This window comes from Trachypithecus francoisi, unplaced genomic scaffold (genome assembly GCF_009764315.1).
Source record: "Trachypithecus francoisi isolate TF-2019V2 unplaced genomic scaffold, Tfra_2.0 Lachesis_group16, whole genome shotgun sequence".
Classification (NCBI taxonomy): domain Eukaryota; kingdom Metazoa; phylum Chordata; class Mammalia; order Primates; family Cercopithecidae; genus Trachypithecus; species Trachypithecus francoisi.
The window spans coordinates 78,661,095-78,684,094 of NW_022681461.1; the positions used below are offsets into that span (position 1 = coordinate 78,661,095).

The window sequence follows — 23,000 nt, forward strand, 5'->3', positions numbered from 1 at the left end:
ATCAGCATTCTAGCCCCAGTAAAAAAGTTGTTACCTTTCTTGAAAAAGTGATACATGATTCTTTACAAGACTCAACCATGTTAACTACAACCACATATACCATTCTCCCCCCTACAATTTTCTTGATTGCTTATTATTATTACTATTATCTTTGAGACGTTGTCTTGCCCTGTTGCCCACGCTGAAGTGTAGTGGCACGATTGCAGCTCACTGCAACGTCCACCTCCTGGGTTCAAGCAATTCTCTGCCTCCGCCTCCTGAGTAGCTGGTATTACAGGTGCCCATCACGCCAAGCTAATTTTTTTGCATTTTTAGTGGAGATGGGGTTTCACCATCTTGGCCAGGCTGATCTAGAACTCCTGACCTCGTGATCCACCCGCCTTGGCCTCCCAAAGTGCTGGGATTACAGGTGTGAGCCACTGTGCCCAGCCGATTGCTTATTATTTTTTAGATACATTTAACTTGTTTATCGCGTGCATGTTAAGGCATATTAAGACGTGTTTTTCAGATTCATCATGAGGGTTTTGGCCTTCTTCAAAAATATCACAAAATTCTGTTGGAATTAATGATTTGGTCAGAATGGATCTTAATTTTCAAACCAAGACACCTTGGGTTGCTATGGATTCGAAACTGCATAGCTAGACCACAAGAACACGTGATTTTGTTTTAAGCACAATTAACTCTACAGCGAGACAGCATATCTGACATCATATAGCTCTCACTGTGCCAAAGCCCGTAGAAACAGAAGAGGCCTTGCCTAGGGGATTCTTTGCATTAACGACTTTGTTAGACAAAGCCACTCTGGCATGGGAATTGGATTTGCAATTTGGGTCTTTGTAAAAGGATTAGATGATCTCTATTGTTTAATGTTTGGATCTCAATTTGCATTTGGAAACCCATGACCCCGCTGGAGGTTTAGTTCTCTTTTATTTTCATTTTCTTGTCCCGATACACAATCGATACTGTATGTTAAAAAGTTGATAAAATTGCTTGGTCAAATGGTTGTACTGATTAGGAAGTGTGATAATGTTGGTCTTCTCTGTGAATGGTGGAGTCTACCTGGGCTCCAGCAAAACTGAGCCAGTAATCTATTTGCCAACTGACAAATAACTCATAGGTAGAGGTCTGCACGTTTCATTGATTTCCTTAATTAGAATGCATGGCTCTTTGTTAGAGAAAGAAAGCACACAGAGATATGGTCAGACAGTGGATCTGCAGAAGGAATGAAAGAGAAAAGCCTCTGACTGCCTCAGGACATAGTTGAACACTCCTGTTCAATGTCTTCCTTTATAAATAAAGGTTTGAGAAAAATTATTTTAGGTTTCAGATAGCAACACTCTCAGCTGTACACGGTTTTTAACTACCTGTCCTTTGGTAAACGTTTTTTGTTGTTGTTGTTGATACAGAGTAGGAGTCTTGCTCTGTCGCCCAGGCTGGAGTGCAGTGAGGTGATCTCAGCTCACCGCAACCTCCGCCTCCCAGGTTCAAGCGATTTTCCTCCTCAGCCTCCCGAGTAGCTGAGATTACAGGCGCTCACCACCACGCCCGGCTAATTTTTGTATTTTTAGTAGAGATGGGATTTTGCTGTGTTGGTCAGGCTGGTCTCAAACTCCTCACCTCAGATAATCCGCTAGGCCTCCCAAAGTGCTGGGATTACAAGGGTGAGCCACCACACCCAGCCCTGGTAAACATTTTTTTTTTTTTTTGGAGACAGAGTTTTGCTTTTTTTGCCCAGGCTGGAGTGCAATGGTGCGATCTCAACTCACCGAAACCTCTGCCTCCCGGGTCCAAGCGATTCTCCTGCCTCAGCCTCCCGAGTATCTGGGAATACAGGCATCTGCCATCACACCCAGCTAATTTTGTATTTTTAATAGAGACAGGGTTTCTCCATGTTGGTGAGGCTGGTCTTGAACTCCTGACCTCAGTGATCCGCCCACCTCAGCCTCCCAAAGTGGTGAGATTACAGGCATGAGCCACCAAGTCCAGCATGGTAAACATTTTTAACTAACATTTGCTTTGAGAACCTTCTCACATTGGCCACGTGAAGCCTGGAATAGAAACTGCTTGAGGAGGGACAATTTCTCAGATTGTGGGTTTAGGTCAAGTGGTTTATTTGTTTGTTTTCTTTGTAACTCTTCAGATTCTTGCTCCTTTATCTTTGTCATTGACCACAGGAAAACATTTTTTGCATGTCAGGATGAATGTACTGGGAAACACAAACTTGGAGTTGTTGGTTAATTGAGCTGGAGGTAGAATAGAAAAAGGCATTCACATTCATTGAACACCTATGGCATGCCAAGAACTCTGCTAGATGTTTAGGAATTTGTTATTATATAACACTGAGGCCCAGAGGAGTCAAGTGACATATCCAAGGTCACAGAGCTGTGATTGAAACCCAGATGTGCCGGATTGGAAGTCCAGGCCCCTATTGCCATATCACACCGTTTCTCAGATAAAGTAAAGCTAACTTCTGCTTTATCTGCTCCTCAGCTCCTTGGAATGTGTGTTTGATTGTTTATTCTAAACAAGGGTTATATTTGGTGCACATGAAGCTATACGGGCAAGACTGGCCAAACCCATCCCTTTTTGTAACAGAGGCAAGTAATTTTTTTTTTTTTTTTTTTTTTTGAGACAGTCTGGCTCTGTCGCCCAGGCTGGAGCGCAGTGGGACAATCTTGGCTCACTGCAACCTCCGCCTGCCGGGTTCATGCTATTCTCCTGTCTCAGCCTCCTGAGCAGCCGGGACTACAGGTGTCCACCACCATGCCCGGCTAATTTTTTGTATTTTTGGTAGAGACGGGGTTTCACTGTGTTAGCTAGAATGGTCTTGATCTCCTGACCTTGTGATCTGCCTGCCTCGGCCTCCCAAAGTGCTGGGATTACAGGCGTGAGCCACCGAGCTGGCAAGGCAAGTAATCTTATCTGTCATTTGCTTAAAAATATACCACATTCTTCTAGGTTCCAGTTTGGATAGTGACTTAAGAAAAGGCAATAGTTTTCTGCATCATAGCACCCCCATAACTGCTATAAAATAACCAAGAGTAAATAGGTCATTGCCTTTCTTCCTGGGTATTTCACTCACGGATTTCAAAGTATTTTACACATGTATTCAATCTATTGAAACAAAAGCTAGCAGCCCTTTTTATAGTTGGGCCAACTGGAAGTACTCCGAAGAAAGAATCTTTTCTGAAGGTCACACACTCTGAGGCCTTCCTAAATGGAGAATGCAGGAGAGGAAGTTCACCCCAGGAGTGGCACATTCGATGGTTGTGCTTAGAGCCCACATTCTTAGCCATGGCCCATGGGAAACACTTCTGCTTCTTTGCCCATCTTCCAAAATGCTTTGCCAACATTCTCCTAATGCTACCAATATTTAAAGATAATTTCTTTCCCCTAAACAGGATCTTAGCCTAAAATAGATCTGGGTCTGTGTCAATGGGCATGAACAAATGACTCAGAGAGCCATTTAAGATCTCAGAAGCAAGGAAGGCTCTTTGGAGCACCAGAGCAGAGTCTGGGAACAAATGAGTGACAGAGCTGGAAGGTGTTCCGAAGAACATTTTATTTCTTTTTTCTTTTTTTGAGATGGAGTCTCACTGTGTCACTCAGGTTGGAGTACAGTGACACGATCTTGGCTCACTGCAACCTCTGCCTCCCAGGTTCAAGTGATTCTCCTGCCTTAGCCTCCCGAGTAGCTGGGATTACGGCACCCGCCACCATGCCTGGCTCTTTTTTTTTTTTTTTCTGAGACAGTGTCTCACTCTGTCACCCAGGTTGGAGTGCAGTGACGTGATCTTGGCTCACTGCAAGCTCCGCCTCCTGGGTTCACGCCATTCTCCTACCTCAGCCTCCCTAGTAGCTGGGACTATAGGTGCCCGCCATGACGTCCAGCTAATGTTTGGTATTTTTAGTAGAGACGGGGTTTCACCATGTTAGCCAGGATGGTCTCAATCTCCTGACCTCGTGATCCGCCTGCCTTGGCCTCCCAAAGTGCTGGTAGTACAGGCGTGAGCCACTGCGCCCAACCCCAAAGAACATTTTATTTCAAGCCTACTTTGCACAAATGAGGAAGATGAGACCTCACATCCCCCACAGCTAAGCCACTGCAGAACTTCATTCCCAACTAACACTTCCTGACCCTCATCCTCTGCCTGCACAGGAGGTCATAGAAGCAAGACCTAGGGGGTCTCCTAACTAAGACACAGGTGGTAGGTAAGAAGGCAGGTTTTTATGAGTGGGTATGTTTAGCATCAGGGATAGCAGAAGAAAAATGGGTCTCTCCTAGAAAATGTGTTGATTTGGACTATTTTCTACATGTGTTGGGTTTTGATTATTTTGTTTAGTTGTTTCACTTTTCTCCTTTAGCTTATTCACGTCATCTGCTAGGTTTATATCCCATTCTCTCTGCCCAACAGTAGGGCATTGGTTATATAAGTTCTGACATCTCTAGAGTGGACTCCTATGTGCCATTAAAATTATCTAGTAAACAATAATGAAGGCAGGGAGTGGTGGCTCATGCCTGTAATCCCAGCACTTGGGGAGGCCAAGTGGGGCAGATCACCTGAGGTCAGGAGTTCAAGACCAGCCTGGGCAACATGGTGAAATCCCGTCTCTACTAAAAATACAAAAATTAGCCAGGGGCAGTGGCAGGGTGCCTGTAATCCCAGCTATTCGGGAGGCTGAGGCATGAGAATCGCTTGAACCCGGGAGGTGGAGGTTGCAGTGAGCCAAGATCGTGCCATTGCACTCCAGCCTGGGCAACAAGAGCGAGACTCTGTCTCCAAAAACAAACATACAATATAATAAATAAGGGCCAACATTTAGGAGGGTTTACTCCATGATGTCTCTGTACTCAGCATTTCACAGGCATTTTTTTTCATTCAGTCCCCACGATAATCCTACAAGGTAGTCATGACCGTTCTCATTTCAGGGATGAGGCATCTGAGGCAAAAAGAACTTAGGTAACCTGCCTTGAGTCACAAAACAAGCAGGTGATGGAGCTGGAATTTAAACCTGATTCTACTCAGACCCATATTCTTGAACCACCTGCTCATTACATGCAGAAGAATGCTCAGAAGTTAACAGCGGGGAGGGGGTGGCGGGTGGTGTGTGAAGGGGAGGAGCTTAGATAGTATTATCCAACTTGGTAAAACACATTTATATTTATGTGTTGGGGGTATATTTGCACTCAGAAAATTCTAGAAGGGCCACTCAAATACCAATTCCTTAAAGCAGCCTTTTCTGACTATACTAAAAGAGCCCTCCCATCTTGCTTATGTTATTATGTCTTTAACCTGCTTATGTTGTCTCATGACACTTACCATTACCTGAACTGTAACATATACTGGATCTGTTTACTCTCTAGCTTCCCTCTAGAATGAGGAGGAGGACAATGCCTAGGAAACTACCTGGGACGTAGTAGGTGTTCAATAAATATTGTTGATTTGAAAGCCTGAACCAAACCCTTGATGTTGGTTGCTGTTGTCCTGCTCCACCCCACAACCACTGCCAAATGGAAACCACTTAGATTGTTATCATTGTTATTATTTTTATAAGGCAGCTTCCTGAGCCAGAGTAGGCTCAGAGAGACTCCCAATTTAGATTCCTGATACTTAAATGGATTGAAAATTTTTCTTCACGTTTCATTAAAAATATTCCAAATGAAAAAAAAAAAAAAAAAAAGACTGGGTGCAGTGGTTCATGCCTGTAATCACAGCACTTTGGGAGGCTGAGGCAGGCAGATTACCTGAGGTCAGGAATGTGAGACCAGCCTGGCCAACATGGTGAAACCCCATCTCTACTAAAAATACAAAAATTAGCTGGGCGTGGTGGCAGGCACCTGTAATCCCAGCTACTCAGGAGGCTGAGTCAGGAGAATCTCTTCAACCTGACATCGGAGTGGCGGGGTCAGGGCGGGTTGAGGCGGGGGCATTGAAATGAGCCGATATCACACCACTGCACTCCAACCTGGGTGACAGAGAGACTCTGTCCAAAAAAAAAAAAAAAAAAAAAAAAAGCCAAGCATGATGGTTCACTCCTGTGATCCCAGGGAGGCCAAGGCAGGAGGATCACTTAAGGCTAGCAGTTTAAGGCCAGCCTGGGCAACTTAGCGAGATCCTGTCTCTACAACAACAAAAATCAAGAATCTAAAATGGTCCACTTTAAAGTGCGAAAAGGTAATCTGCCCCTTCCTGGACAGAGGCTTCTCTAGAGCAGAAAGTTCTTTTGATTGCATAAGAGAAGACCATTGGAAATCTGCTTAGATAAACTTGCTTTGAGTCAAAAGTGAATCATTAATGTTTCAACTGCTAATCCACTTAGTGTCCCATTCACCCAGATGGCTGTTTTGAGCACTCACGTCATGGTTTTTTAGAAAGATAAAGTTTCCAGTCACCAGATTCAGTTGAGCAAGGGTAAAAGACAATTGATGGTAGATGAAGAGATTGAAGTTTCTGAGATGAGTGAACAAACACTTATCTGGTCAATGTGAAAATGAATGAAACATTTGAAACGAACTAATATGAGTTCGTTGGGCTTTATCCCTATAATAAACTCTTTCCGTTGCCCTCCAAAGATTAGGTCTTGTGTGAATGGGAGTTATAACTAACTCATCTCTGTCCTCAAGCCATACAGCCTTGACCTTTCTTAGTGACAGCATAGTCACTTTAAACTGTGCGTGGCTGTTCGGAGATTTTTCTTGTTTGCAGCCAAGTCCTTCTGAAGGGTGACTTTGGCCCCATCAGCAGCTTCAGGAGCCATCTAAAAGCCAGGGGCAATGCACCCCTGCATTCCCTGAAGCCAAGGGGCTGCTTTAGCTGGCTTCCTTCCCTCTTCCCCAAACAGAACCAAACTCCTATAGAAAATTCATAAATTCTTGGCAGGAAAGAAATCCTCCCATTGGAAGGAACAGATGTTGTAGGAGTAACTTTTGCCGTTATACTGTTCCTAATATCATAGTTTTAAAGCGTGGGGGATGTTAACTTTTTTACAAATGTCAACATGTTCTGGGCAGTTTTTCCATCTCCATCTGTGGCATACACATCACCAATCCTACTGCTGCCCCTGTTAAAAATTTTCCAGGGAGTAGTTGGAAATTGGAAATATATTAAAAAGTGAAAGTGGAAAATTCAATTCAACAAGTATGCTAATGTATACTCTAATGCAGAAAGTAATATGCTGTTTCCCTCCCAGTTGTAAATTTCAGAAATATTCTTTCTCTTGTCGTCTTAGAACTTGGAATGGTGTACAGAGTTCTAACAAAGTAATTATGACCAATTAACAATCAGAGACTATGGCTGTTACCAGAATTCCCTGAGTGAGTAATCTACTCATAAACCCCCCTTCTAAAGAAAGCCTCCATCCTACTTCAAATTCAAGGGGCTTCTAGGCCATTTGCACTTCGTTTACACCTCATTAAACTGCCCACATTATATGCCTGGGTCCAGGTGACTGTGGGAAAGGATCAAGGTCAGTGGATGCCATGTATCTAGCCTCCCAGTAAGCTTAAAAAGGGTGACTGCACCTCTACTGGTGCTAGCTGGGGTCCCCTCCCCGGGGACAGCGATGCCCGCTTGCTGCGACTTCTGCGAAGGCCAGAGCGCCCGCTGGCTGTGGCCGGGCACAGAACACGCCTGACAGCTTTTGGGTTCAATGTCTGAACTGGGTGAGCGGTCTGGGTGGGATGAGGTGGAGTGGGGTGCGGAATTGCAGTGCAGAGGCAGAGGAAGGTGACAGCGGGGACGGGGCGGGGAAGCATCGCAGCCAGATTTAAGGGCGCCCCCGGAACGTCTCGCAGTCTCCGTTCTCGGGCCAGGTTTCCCCCCTTCCCCCAGGTCGGAGCCAAACGAGTCTCCAGATAGGTGTGGAGCCTAGTGTCGGAACACGCACCCCAGAATAGCCTGTCCTTGAAGCTCCGTGCTCAAGTGGAGTGCAAGTGGTAGCGTTTGCGGGGCGGGGCGCGGCTCGGGGGGCACCTACATCCAGAGCCAATCCCATCCCGCGCCCTTACCCGGTTCCCGTGGGCCCTGGTGCGGCTTCCCCCGCATCCTCGCTGGGAGGCCAGTCGGCTCTCCCCGGCGCGACCAGGGGCGTGAGCAACACAGGAGAGCGTGGCCACCCCTCTGCACTTGGAGCCAGGGGCGCGCGCAGCGCCCGCGCGGTCTGCAGTGCCCCCCACCGGACGGCCCGGCACAGGACGGCTCCGGACAGGGCTACCCGCGCCGTGCCGCCTTTGCAGGCGGAAGCCGGCGCCCCTCCTCTTCTTCCCTATTGAAGCTACCAAAGTTGTGAAATTTAAAATCAAGTCAAGGAGGATACGCTGGCGCTGTCACTGCCTGGCTTCCAGCTCTCGGGGACTGTGGATTTCTAGGCCTCCCTTTGGCTAACGTGAAAATAGAACGGACAAGGTCATGTAACCATTAAGTGGGAGTGTGCAATAACGTGTCTGCTACATGACAAATACTCGCTGAAAGACGGACATTGTTATGATTACTCGCTGGCTAGGCTTTGGCTTCTCTGGAGTCTGCTCCTCTGTGGCAGATAGCGATGATTTCTACCTTTCCTTTGAGGTAGAAAAGGAACCTGAGCACCCAACTGGGGGCCAGTCTTGCAGTGCCACTAACTCCATCTATGGCTGTGGCTTCAGCTGTGTCCTTTTTGAACCTAAATATTTTCATCGCAAAATGGGAGTAATTATACTCCACCCATAGAGTAGCTACAAGATGAGAAATGCAGGGCTCCTGGTTGGGGCAAACTCACTCCCATTGTCAGCCGGCGGGTCCCGGACCACCTGCATCTGTAAGCACGTAGCAGGTGCAGTGCACAACATTTGACTCTACTCGTAGGCGGCACCCTTTTCTTTTTAATTAAGTTTTATAGAGAGAGGGTCTCACTTTATTGCCCAGGTCGGTCTCAAATTTCTGGCCTCAACCAATCCTCCCACTTCAGTTTCTGAAAGTGCTGGAATTACAGGAGTGAGCCACCGCGCTCAGGGTCCTTTTTCCTGAAACACATAGTAGGCACTCAGTGCAAGCCTCGCCCACCCACAGCAGCTAGCCCATCCAGGATACCTTTTGCAGCCCTGTCTGTGACTAGGAAGCCTGGGCTGAGGGAGGTTTTAACTGTTGGGATTCTTCTTCCTTCTCTCCCCTTGACACCCCTTCCACAAATGCCTGGGATCCTTTCTGGAAACTGGTGATGTTAGAAATAGAAACACACGGTCCTGAGACATAGTGTAATGGAATGCACAGTCAGAAGACCTGACTGTTAAGGGCAGCCCTGCTAGTTAGTTCCTGGCTTTCTCCTGCAATCTCTCTGAACTCCAGTAACCTTATCTTTTGTTAAGGGCAGCCCTGCTAGTTAGTTCCTGGCTATCTTTCTCCTGCAATCTCTCTGAACTCCAGTAACCTTATCTTTTTTTCTTTTCCGTTTTTTTTTTTTTTTTTTTTGAGACAGAGTCTCCCTCTGTCACCCAGTCTGGAGGGCAGTTGCACGATCCTGGCTTGCTGCAACCTCTGCCTCCTGGGTTCAAGTGATTCTCCCACCTCAGCCTTGTGAGTAGCTGGGACTACAGGCACCCGCCACCATGCCTGGCTAATTTTTGTATTTTTAGTTGAGACGAGGTTTCGCCGTGTTGGCAGACTGGTCTCAAACTCCTGACCTCAGGTGGTCTGCCTGCTTCAGCCTGCCAAAGTGCTGGGATTACAGGCATTAGCCACTGTGCCCAGTCCGGTCACCTTATCTTTCTTTTTCTTTTTTCTTTTTTCTTTGGAGACGGACCTCACTCTGTCTTCCAGGCTGGAGTGCAGTGGTGCAATCTTGGCTCACTGCAACCTCCCGCTTCCGGGTTCAAGCAATTCTTGTGCCTCAGCCCACCGAGTACCTGGGATTACAGGTGCCCACTACTATGCCCAGCTAATTTTTTTGAATTTGTAGTAGAGACGGGATTTCACCATGTTGGCCAGGTTGGTCTCGAACTCCTGACCTCAAGTGATCCGCCCGCCTCTGCCTCCCAAAGTGCTGGGATTACAGGCATGAGCCACTGCTCCCAGCTGTAATACAATACTTTATGCCAGCAATCCAAATTTTGGGACTGTGTGATAAGGCACCAGCAACTTTCAGGTCCCATCCCGGTAACTTCTCAAGCTCTCCAATATGATAAACTTTAAGTGAGAAAAAAAAAATTACAGAAAACCAGTGTTCAATATTTACATGGCCTCACCAGTCACAGTGCACTTCTGCATACATTATATCCATTTAATTATCAGTTAGCCCATTTTCCAGATGAACCTCAAAGAGGTAGGGTGACTTTGGACACAGTGTTTATCTCCACAACACAGAGTCGCCTCTCAATTCAGCCTTATCTCTATGCTGTTAGACAAAGATGCTGGGTCGGGTGCAGTGGCTCATGCCTGTAATCCCAGCACTTTGAGAGGCTGAAGCATAAGGATTGCTTGAGTCCAGGAGTTCATGACCAGTCTGGGCAACATAGCAAGACCCCATCTCTATTTATTTATTTTTAAATTTTAGTCTTATTATTTATTTGTTTTGAGACAGAGTCTCACTCTGTCGCCCAGGCTGGAGTGCAGTGGCTCGATCTCAGCTCACTATCACCTCCGCCTCCCGGATTCAGGTGATTCTCCTGCCTCTGCCTCCTGAGTAGCTGGGACTACAGGCACATGCCACCACGCCCAGCTAATTTTTGCATTTTTAGTAGAGACGGGGTTTCACCATATTGGTCAGGATTGTCTCGATCTCCTGAACTCATGATCTACCCACCGCGGCCTCCCAAAGTGCTGGGATTACAGGCACCAAGCCACCAAGCTCGACCTATTTATTTAAAAACAAAATAAAAAAAGATGCTACTCTCCTAGGTACGACAAAGCAGGACTTTTCACCAGCCATCTGAGCAAGGGTTCTTTGAGACTCTTTGGAAATGATAGGACACAAACTTTACTAATACAGGATATTAAACAAATTAAAGAGTGTTTACATATTATGACAAGACATGCAGCAGGCTGTTACTTTACCAAAACTATTCATTATGGGGCTGTTTGTTTTTTTTTTTGTTTTTTTTTTTTTTTTTTTTTTTTGTTGAGACGGAGTTTCGCTCTGTCGCCCAGGCTGGAGTGCAGTGGCCGGATCTCAGCTCACTGCAAGCTCCGCCTCCCGGGTTTACGCCATTCTCCTGCCTCAGCCTCCCGAGTAGCTGGGACTACAGGCACCCGCCACCTCGCCGGCTAGTTTTCTGTATTTTTTTTAGTAGAGACGGGGTTTCACCGTGTTAGCCAGGGTGGTCTTGATCTCCTGACCTCGTGATCCGCCCGTCTCGGCCTCCAAAGTGCTGGGATTACAGGCTTGAGCCACCGCGCCCGGCCGGGGCTGTTTGTTTAAAGGTTGTCCTGGTGGCTTGGAGACAGTGCCTTTTGCTCTCTGACTCACAGGAAGCAAAAATAAGTCACTATCAGGTGGTGAGCATACTTAGAAGCCAAACTAAAAATGAGAGGGTTTATCATCCTCTGGTGTACAGCAGTCGGCTCCACTTTCAAACTGGTAAATGCCAGGCAGTTGAAAATTTAAGATTTTATTTGTGTGACACATGTTGTGTGTATGTGTGTGTCTATTTTTTGTTTGTTTGTTTGTTTGTTTTGAGACGGAGTCACTCTGTCGCCCAGGCTGGAGTGCAGTGGCATGATCTTGGCTCACTGCAACCTCTGCCTCCCGGGTTCAAACAATTCTCTGCCTCAGCCTCCTGAGTAGCTGGGATTATAGGTGTCTGCCACCACACCTGGCTAACTTTTGTTTTTTTTTTTTGTAGAGACTGGATTTCACCATCTTGGCCAGGCTGGTCTTGAACTCCTGACCTCATGATTCACCCGCCTCGGCTGCCCAAAGTGCTGGGATTACAGGCGTGAGCCACCGTGCCCCGCCTGTATGTGTTTTTTAAAAAACTATTTACCAAGCATTTGCTAATTACAGTATGCTAATTTCTGTGTTTGGAAACACACAAAGGGATATGATAAAATCTTGTCACTAAATGGTCCACAGTCTGATAGGAGAGACACCTATATAAATGTGTCTAGTAGTTGCCTCATTTGTAAAGTGGGAACAACCATAGTACCCCTTTGTGGGGAGCTTCTGAGGACAAGCCATGAAAAACATGGGTGAGAAACAGTTGTTGGAAGCCTGAGCCAAAATAGGCTCTTACATAGATATGGCTTGCATTAGCCCCTTTTTCACATGAAGAAGCTGAGGCTCTGAGAGGGGAAGAGATTTGCTGATTCACTGCACAGCCCGCATTCAAATTTAGATCTGATCCTTCTCTTTCCACCACATTACATTCAACGTTTATGTTGCTCAGGCTGGTCTTGAACTCCTGAGCTCAAGCGATCCTCCCACCTCCCAAAGTGCTGAGATTACAGGCATGAGCCACCACGCCCAGCCCGATAAACAGTTTTATTTTTTGTTTTTTGCTTTATTAGCTTTATTGAGATATAATTGTATACATTTAGATTGTACATTTAATGTATACAACTTGATGAGTTTAGATTTACCCGTGATTTCATTACCACAATCAAAATAATAAACATATTCATCTCTCAAAAAAGTTTTCTTGTATCCCTTTCTGTGTGTGTAGTTTGTGGACTTAACACGAAATCTTAACACGAGATCTTAACAAATTTGTAAGTGCACAATACCATATTGTTAACTGCAGGTGCTATGTCATACAACAGTTCTCTAGAACTTACTCATCTTGTGTAACAAAAATTTTATACACATTAAGCAACAATTCCCTATTTCTTTATTCCCCCAGCCCCTTACAACCACCATTTTACTCTAAGTTTTTATGAGTTTGATTATTTTAGATACCTCATATAATTGAGATCATGTAAAATTTGTCTTTCTGTGGCTGGCTTATTTCATGTAGCATAAGTGAAATTAGCTCTTTATCAGATAAATAGTTTCTCTTTTTTTTTTTTCTCGTGCCTCAGCATTTCTACTTTTTTATGGTTTCTATCTTTTGGTTGATTCTTTTCATTTAGTTATGTATTGCTTTCATGGTATTATTTAGTGTTCTATTTATATTCTCTTGTAGCTTGCTGAGCTGCTTTAAGATGATTATTTTGCACTGGGCATGGTGGCTCACCCCTGTAATCCCAGCACTTTCTGAGGCTGAGGAGGGTGGATCACTTGAGGTTAGGAGTTCAAGACCAGCCTGGCCAACATGGTGAAACCTCGTCTCTACTAAAAATACAAAAGTTAGCTGGATGTGGTGGCGTGTGCCTGTAATCCCAGCTACTTGGGAAGCTGAAGCAGGAGAATCGCTTGAACCCAGGAGGTAGAGGTTGCAGTGAGCCGAGATCCTGCCACTGCACTCCAGCCTGCATGACAAAACCAGACTCCATCTCAAAAAAAAATTATTTTGAATATTTGTCAGACAATTCACAGATCTCCATTTCTTTAGGGTTGGTTACAGGAGATTTATATCATTCCTTTGGTGATGTCATATTTCCCTGATTCTTTGTGTTCCTTGTAGTTTTGCATTCCTGTTTGCACATTTGAAGAAGCAGCCACCTCTTTCAGTCTCTGTACATTAGGTAGGGAGAGACCTTTACCAATCAATCCAGTTAGAGATTCTGGGAATCTCTCAGATCTTTTCTGTGTGTGTGTGTGCCTACTTTACTCCTCTCTCTGTCTCCTGCTGGAGAAGTCTCAGGATTGTGTGCCTTCTCCTGATCCTGCAGTGCTCTGTCAGGTGCTGAGAGCTGTCCAATTTTTTTTCCTGGGGTTATGCACAGAGATGCTGGTTGTTGGGTGCAAGCTCTCCCTCCTGAAAGAGAAGTCTCAGGATTGTGTGCTTTCTCCCAGTCCCACAGAGCTGAGCTGGCTGCTGAGGTCCACACTGGCTGTAAATACCTGTGCTGGCTGCTAATATTCATATCAGCTGCTGAGACCCATAGGCCAGTTGCTGAGATTTGTGAGCTGGTTGTTGAGATTTACATGTAGGCTTCTGAGAGTCCCACTTCTTTGTTCTTAGCTGCCCGAGACATTCTAACTATTCAGACTCTGGGTGAGATAAGACAGAATTGGATCTTCAGCTCTATGGGGCATTGGCCCAGAGACTCTACTCTGCTAATTAGCAAGTAGTGCTTAAACCAGCAAAGTGGCTTTGAAGTTTGTTTAGATAACAGAGCTATTATGACTTTATTTACAACATGCATCCTGAAATCTCTAAATATGTAATGTCATAACTTATCACATATCATCTGCTTGCTTTGGTGACAGAATAAGAAAATGGCAGACTTGGGTCAAATCTCTGCTCAGTCACAGATTAGCCATGGGACCTTGTGGAACTCACTGAACCTTTTTTTTTTTTTTTTTTTTTGATGAAGTCTTGCTCTGTTGCCCAGATTGGAGCACAGTGGTGCAATCTCAGCCCCACCTCCCAGGTGCAAGCAACTCTCCCAACTCAGTCTCTAGAGTAGCTGGGATTACAGGTGCATGCCATCACGTCTGGCTAATTTTTTTTAGTAGAGACGGGGTTTCATCATGTTGGCCAGGCTGGTCTCGAACTCCTGACCTCAGGTGATCTGCCCTTCTCAGCCTTCCAAAGTGCTGGGATTACAGGCACGAGCCACCATGTCCAGCTTGAACCACTTTGAACCTTATGTTTACCCTTTTTTATTTTTATTATTATTATTTTTTTTTTGTTGAGACGGAGTCTCGCTCTGTCGCCCAGGCTGGAGTGCAGTGGCTGGATCTCAGCTCACTGCAAGCTCCGCCTCCCGGGTTTACGCCATTCTCTCGCCTCAGCCTCCCCAGTAGCTGGGATTACAGGCGCCCGCCATCTCGCCCGGCTAATTTTTTGTATTTTTTTTTTTTTTTTAGTAGAGACGGGGTTTCACCGTGTTAGCCAGGATGGTCTCGATCTCCTGACCTCGTGATCCGCCCGTCTCGGCCTCCCAAAGTGCTGGGATTACAGGGTTGAGCCACCGCGCCCGGCCTGTTTACCCTTTTTTAAATGGGCAGTTGGAAGGACACAAGGAAGCAACAAATGGGAAGTGTCTCTGCACACTTACATGTTATGAATATGAGTTTTGATGTACATTTGAGAAGCCCTACTTGACCCTTTCCAGCTCCTTCCAAACACTGGCCTCCAAAGGTCCATGGTGCTTACTCCCACTCTTCATGGTGCTGTGGTTAAATAAATTTGGAAGCCTAGACTCAAGTGGAGATAAAGCCAAGGTAAAGGGTGAGACTTTGGTTTAGGTTATTTAACCTAGCTAAGCCTCAGTTTCGTCATCTATAAAATGAAAACAATAGGGCTTGTTAAAGGTAAGATTGTTAGTAAGAATTAAATGGGATACTGCTTATAAGTGTTTAAAACAGTGTCTGCCTCATAGCAAGCATTTCATAAACACTAGCTATTTTTATCATTATTATTAACTAGGTCACCTTTCCAGGGTATTGGGAGAAGGAGTACAAGCCGAGGTACAGTTCCTAAGTAATGATGGTAATGCGTCTCTTTTTTTTTTTTTTTTTTTTGAGACGGAGTCTTGCTCTGCCACCCAGGCTGGAGTGCAGTGGCCGGATCTCAGCTCACTGCAAGCTCCGCCTCCCGGGTTTACGCCATTCTCCTGCCTCAGCCTCCCGAGTAGCTGGGACTACAGGCGCCCGCCTCGTCGCCCGGCTAGTTTTTTGTATTTTTAAGTAGAGACAGGGTTTCACCGTATTAGCCAGGATGGTCTCGATCTCCTGACCTCGTGATCCGCCCGTCTCGGCCTCCCAAAGTGCTGGGATTACAGGCTTGAGCCACCGCGCCCGGCCGGTAATGCCGTCTCTAAGAAGAGATTGTTGGAGTGAAGTTCCTAGGGCTTCTGATGCTTGATGATTTCCAGCTTTAGCTCATCTACTCACTAGCCCGTGATCTTAGAGTCTAAGGCAAGTCTCTTCCCCTGTTTATACCTTAGTTCCCCCATTCCTTCACCAGTCTTCTAAAAGACCTAGAATTGATCTAGGTCTGTAAGAGCACTAAGCATGCTCTTTGCTATAACTTGGGAGACCTCAAAAAATTTGTCATTATTCTTCTGTTTCAATTCCTTGCCCTGAAAGTAGAGAAGAATCCACATTAATCTCACTCCCCATGGCTGCAAGTTGAAAGGTCCAAGGGGCCACATCTGGCACCTTGAGATGAGTTTCAGACAGTCAAAACCTAATATAAATTGACTGACAAATTTGGAATATGGATGGTACATAAGACAAAAGTCCCATATCAATTTAAATGTATGAAATGATAAGTGAAGTTGAATAAAGTTGGATATTCCTATCTTTTATAAATGCACACTGAAGTATTCAGGGGTGAAAGGCCATGATGCCTGTAACTTACCCTCAAACAGAGTACAATCTTCACAATAGGTGAATCTGGGTAAAGGATATATGTTGTGACTTACACTATTTGTGCTTTTGCAAGTTAAAAATTATTTCCAAATAAAAATTTAAAAATAAAAACCTAGGAGCACTGTGAAGAATAAGAGGCGAGAACAACCCCCGGACAGACCAAAGCCCTGCGCCTTTGCATCCCGTGCCCAGCGCCCACGTCCCACCACCATCGTCATCACCATGCCCAAGAGAAAGAGCGGAGGGGATGCTAAAGGTGATAAAGCCAAGGTTAAGGACGAACCACAGAGAAAATCCACAAGGTTGTCTGCTAAACCTGTTCCTCCAAAGCCAGAGCGCATGCCTAAAAAGGTCCCTGCAAAGAAGGGAGAGAAGGTGCCCAAAGGATAAAGGGAAAAGCTGATGCTGGCAAGGAGGGGAATAACCCTGCAGAAAATGGAGATGCCAAATCAGTCCAGGAACAGAAAACTGAAGGTGCTGGAGATGCCAAGTGTACTGTCTGCGTTTTTGATAACTTGTGTACTTCTGCTGACTGTACAGTTTGAAATACTTTTTTATTTATTTTTTGATACGGAGTCTTGCTCTGTTGCCCAGGCTGGAGTGCAGTGGCGCGATCTTGGCTCACTGCAACCTCCGCCTCCTGGGTTCAAGCCATTCTCCTTCCTCAGCCTCCTGAGTAGCTGGGACTACAGGCACCCACTACCACGCCTGGCTAATTTTTTTGTATTTTTAGTAGAGAGGGGGTTTCACCATATTAGCTAGAATGGTCTTGATCTCCTGACCTCATGATCCACCCACCTTGGCCTCCCAAAGTACTGAGATTACAGGCATGATCCACCGTGTCCGGCCCTTTGAAATACTATTTTTAAATCAGTTTTATAAAAATGCAGAATTTTGTTGTCCTTTTTTTTTTTTCTTTTCTTTTTTTGAGATGGAGTCTCACTCTGTCGTCTGGCTGGAGTGCAATGGCGCAATCCCAGCTCACTGCAACCTCCGCCTCGCAGGTTCAAGTGATTCTCCTGCCTCAGCCTCCCAAGTAGCTGGGATTACAGGCGCCTGCCACCATGCCCAGCTAAGTTTTTTGTGTTTTTAATAGAGACAGGGTTTCACCAGGTTACCCAGACTGGTCTTGAACTCCTGACCTCAGGTGATCCACCTGCCTCGGCCTCCCAAAGTGCTGGGACTACAGGCGTGAACCACCATACCCAGCCTCTTTTCTTTTTCTTTTCTTTCTTTTTTTTTTTTTAAAGCTATGTTGTGAGCACATGGAACACTTCATTGTTGTTTTGGGGGGACGGGGCATATGTCACTAATAGAATGTCTCTGAAGCTGGATTGATGTGGGGAAAACATGTTTCCCTTCTAGTTTTGAGAGACTTCTTCTTGGCTCCAAGGAGGAGGGACTCCCTGACTTTGACACACTTGGCCACCTTGGCACAAAACCTTGTGGTATGAAAACACAAATTCATTTTTATGTCCTCTTCTCCCTTTCCATCTTTCAGCATAGAGTTAACTCCCTTAAGCCCAGACATCCATTGGGACCTGAGCCCCAGTCATTGGTTACTAGTGTGTCAGGCAATCTGGACTTTGGAGAGATGGCATCCCTCAAAAGAGCCGTGGTTCCATCTCTAGATTGTGGATAAATTCTGCCATTTTCTGCCATTAAATTCAGATAAATTCTGCCATTTTCATTTCACTTCCTGAAAGTCAGGGTTGACTTGTGAAAAGTTATTAAACAACATGCTAAATGTGAAATGTCAACCCTCACCCTAAACCTTCCCTGTTCAGAGCATCAAATGAAGACTTCATTGGGCTTTATAGTGGCTTCCCAATTTTTGGTAGTCCATTGAAGAAAGGAGTTTGAAGGTTGTTGTATACTGTTAACGATTGTCTACCCATGTCCTGTCTGAAATACCATGATTGTTTATAGAAAGTATCTGTAATAAAGCCGCATACAGTCTGAAAACAAAACAAAAAACAAATAAAAACCTAGTAAGGGACGAGGAACTCATGACTTTCTTGTTAATCCTTCCTCAACTAACATGAGCACTATAAAGCAAATAGATGAGGTTCTGGAGCAAAAGTTCCCAAGCAAATACTTCATTATAAAACACTGAGTTCCGAGGAGTATGCAAATCCTATTCAGGCCGCCAATCACTTCACAAGCTTTATGCATATCTTTCATATCAGCCGCAAATAGTTACTAGATGAAGTTTAATTAACCTCTAGGGGCTCACACATTAAATAGCTTGCTCAAGGTTGCCCAGCCACTCTATGTCAGAGCCAGGCTTTGAGTCTAGAGACACCTGTCTCCAAACCCTGTGCTCTTTTCTCCCCCACCCCCAACCCTGTGCCAACATGGGCCCTGCCCTGGGGGAATTTACAGTTTACAGGGGACAGTACATACCTATATGAAAAGAGAGGCCAGCACTTGCATATAAATCATGTATGGGGTTGTAGAAGCAGCTGTAAAAACAATGGCACCATTACAGAAGATTAAAATGAAGTCAATTTCAGCCACAGAACAGGCTTTGTGTGCTTTCAGCATGGACTCCACAGACTGTATCTGCAGTTAAAAGGAAACCCCCAGGTGTTTTATTAACAATGTGTTTCAAAATCATATAAACATAAGGCAAGAAATATGCTGGCATTTATTACCACATTTACCTTATTGTATTTTTTCCTTCCTTCCTTCCTTCCTTCCTTCCTCCTTCCTTCCTTCCTTCCTTCCTTCCTTCCTTCTCCTTCCTTCCTTCCTCCTTCCTTCCTTTCTTTCTTTCTTTCTTTCTTTCTTTCTTCTCTCTCTCTCTCTCTCTCTCTCTCTCTCTCTCTCTCTCTCTCTTTCTTTCTTTCTTTCTTTTCTTTCTTTCTTCTTTCTTCTTTCTTCTTTCTCTCTCTCTCTCTCTCTCTCTCTCTTCTCTCTCTCTCTCTTTCTTTCTTTCTTTCTTTCTTTCTTTTTTTTCTTGACAGAGTCTCACTCTGTTGCTAGGTAGGAGTGCAGTGGCACGATCTTGGCTCACTGCAACCTCCAACTCCCGGGTTCAAGTGATTCTCTTGCCTCAGCCTCCTGAGTAGCTGGGACTACAGGTGTGCGCCACCACACCCGGCTAATTTTTGTATTTTTGGTAGAGATGGGGTTTTACCATGTTGGCCAGGATGGTCTCCATCTCTTGACCTCATGATCCACCCACCTCAGCCTCCCAAAGTGCTGGGATTATAGGCATGAGCCACTACGCCTGGCTGTTTTTACATCTTTTCTCCCTAAACATTGTTATATTGCCACATCTTATATGGTTTTGTCTCCTCCTAGGTTTCCTGCAACCTCATTGGGCATTTTCAGAATGATCTGTACAAGTGTTGACTAAATGATTGATTCCAAGTCCCCCTTCCTAGGAATTCAGACCTCGTCTTGACAAGTGATGAATGGGCCATCTTAATCTTTTTTTTTTTTTTTTTTGAGACAGAGTCTTGCTCTGTCGCCCAGGCTGGAGTGCAGTGGCGCAATCTCGGCTCACTGCAAGCTCCGCCTCCCGGGTTTACGCCATTCTCCTGCCTCAGCCTCCCGAGTAGCTGGGACTACAGGTGCCCGCCATCTCACCTGGCTAACTTTTTTGTATTTTTTTTTTTTAGTAGAGACAGGGTTTCACCATGTTAGCCAGGATGGTCTCGATCTCCTGACCTTGTGATCCACCCGTCTTGGCCTCCCAAAGTGCTAGTGCTGGGATTACAGGCTTGAGCCACCGCACCCGGCCTGGCCATCTTAATCTTGTTTGGATCAGAAAGGACCATACACTGAGGTAAGAGGGGAGCTGGTCTCTTGAGTGTGACAGAGACAACATCCTATCATTCAGGTCCCCTCACCAAAAGCTTTTTTTTTTTTTTTTTTGAGATGGAGTTTCACTCTGTTGTCCAGGATGGAGTGCAGTGGCACCATCTCTGCTCACTGCCACCTCCACCTGCCAGATTCAAGCAATTCTCTTGCCTCAGCCTCCCAAGTAGCTGGGAATGCAGGCATGTGCCACCATGCCCAGTTGATTTTTGTATTTTTAGTAGAGATGGGATTTCACCATGTTGACCAGGCTGCTCTCAAACTCCTGGCCTCACTTGCCTCAGCCTCCCAAAGTGCTAGGATTTTAGGCATGAGCCACCATGCCCAGCCACCAGAGCTTTTATTTTTATTTATGTATTTTTTTGAGATGGAATTTTGCTCTTGTTGCCAGGCTAGAGTGCAATGGTGCGATCTTGACTCACTGCAACTTCTGTCTCCCAGATTCAATTGATTCTCCTGCCTCAGTCTCCCAAGTAGCTGGGATTACAGGCGTGCACCACCACACCTGGCTAATCTTGTATTTTTTGTAGAGACGGGGTTTCACCATGTTGCCCAGGCTGGTCTCGAACTCCTGAGCTCAGGTGATCTGCCTGTCTTGGCCTCCTGTCATTGTATTTTGTGTACACCATACTACCTACAAGGTCTGGAACCGCCCATGGCCTCCTCAGATGAGCAGTCTGAACCAAGAACAATCGTCTTTCTGAAACAGCGTTCATGCGGTGGTGACTGCAGCTCAGAGCAGCAATCTCCTTCCTATTCCTCGTTGCTTCCCAACCAGTGAAAACTGGTAACACAACTTTGCCCAGTTATATGCCCATAATGTGTTTCTATCGTATGCTCATATGTGCACTTGTATAAAGCCAGGTATTCATGGGGCCAGACATTTATTATATGCACCTGTTGTTGTTTATATATACACAATTGTAGAACAGGTAGATTTTAGGCACATAGATACTGTGAAAGAAATGGCACGAACACAGGTAGAAACCGACGTTTAAATGCTTTTCTCCAGCCCCACAGTGGGTCAGGCAAACCTCTTGAGGAACCACTGCTCCAAACTGGTGATGTACAGTGTGGCAGGCGGGATCAGCAGCACTCAGATTGCCTGAAGGCAATATTAAAAATGCACATTCACCACTACCTCCCTCACCCCATCAGAATCTCTGCAGAGAGCCAGAAATTAGTATTTAAAAGATGCCCCCAGGTGATTCATAAACTTAGACATTTTAGTAGGTTTTAGTAGGTTTTCAAGACCTTAGGTCTAAACCTGGCTTATATATCCCTGACCACGTATCTTCTCTGAGCCTCAGTGTGTGCATTTGTAAATGAAGATAACAAGACCCATTCTCAAGGGAGATGTATGTGAAAGTGTCTATCATGCACTATTTTTCAAACGTTAGAAAAATGTGGCCTATAATAAGAAATACATTTTATATCACCACTAGTAAAAACATATATCTGTCCATGTATATATAACTGCAATAAATTCTATAAAACAATACTCTCAAGCTGTGGCACATGCCTGTAATCCCAACACTTTGGGAGGCTGAGGGAGGCAGATCACGAGGTCAGGAGTTTGAGAACAGCCTGGTCAGCATGGTGAAACCCTGTCTCTACTAAAAATACAAAAAATTACCTGGGTGTGGTGGCACATGCCTGTAATCCCAGCTACTTGGGAAACTGAAGCAGGAGAATTGCTTGAACCTGGGAGGTGGAGGTTGCAGTGAGCTGAGATCGTGCCACTGCACTCCAGCCTGGGCGACAGAGTGAAACTCCATATTGGAAACAAACACAAACAAAAAACCCAGAAACAATACTCTAAGCCTTTCTATGGGCAGTGCCCCCTGAGAACTTCTGATTTATTCTATTCTGATTCATTTAAGGAAAAAACGCTGCTAGGGATCCTGGGTGGCTTTTCTGAGTAACAGTTGGCTTTTATAAAGTTCTTGCGCATACGTGACTTCACTGTAGTTTGGATCTTCACAATAACCCAGTGAGGTGAGAGGTAAAAAGTGGAGGTGCAGAGGGGAAGGAGGGATCTATGGATCTGGGACTCGGATCTATTTTGCTTTTTTGAGACATAGTCTCACTGTTGCCCAGGATGGAGTGCAGTGGTGAGATCTTGACTCACTGCAACCTCTGCCTCCTGGGTTCAAGCAATTCTCCTGCCTCAGCCTCCTGAGTAGATGTGATTACAGGCATGCACCATCATGCCCGGCTAATTTTTGTATTTTTAGTTGAGATGTGGTTTCAACATGTTGGCTATGCTGGTCTTGAACTCCTGACCTCTAGTGATCCATCTGCCTTGACCTCCCAAAGTGCTGGTATTACAGGCATAAGCCACCGTGCCCAGCCGGGACTGGGGTCTTAACCTTGGCCCATATTGCTCTATGCTGTCCCCCAGTGTCACCCCAGCCACGCCTCCCAAACAGGAACAGGTCCCACTGGGCTTCTTGGAGACTGAGTGTGGCTGGGGCCGTTTTCATTTTTGAGGGCTCTGTTTTTTTTTAATGGAGGTAGTGCCAAAAGAGGGTGAGAACTATTATATTTCACAAATTAATGCCCTGAACATACAAATACATCAACTGCAATGACTACACATGTACTCTCATTTGGAGATTATGTCTGAAGACCGTTCATGATGTGGGACCCTGTCTCAATAACCCTCTTGTGTCCCTCTCCCTTGATTGGTGAGGGGTCCTCATGGCCAAACTTGTTTCACATAAATTTAGCTGAATGGAGGTTGCAGGTGAATATGCTGGAGCGGGTTCCCTGGA

General features: G+C 45.4%; 1 long non-coding RNA gene across 1 annotated transcript in view; it reads right to left on the reverse strand.

Moving 5' to 3' along the window:
* Positions 1-23,000, reverse strand: part of LOC117099393 — a 36,739-nt gene that overhangs the window by 5,762 nt on the left and 7,977 nt on the right. The window contains exon 2 of the long non-coding RNA XR_004443796.1: positions 18,802-18,860. This is a non-coding gene — a long non-coding RNA (uncharacterized LOC117099393). The remainder of the gene's footprint in view (positions 1-18,801; positions 18,861-23,000) is intronic.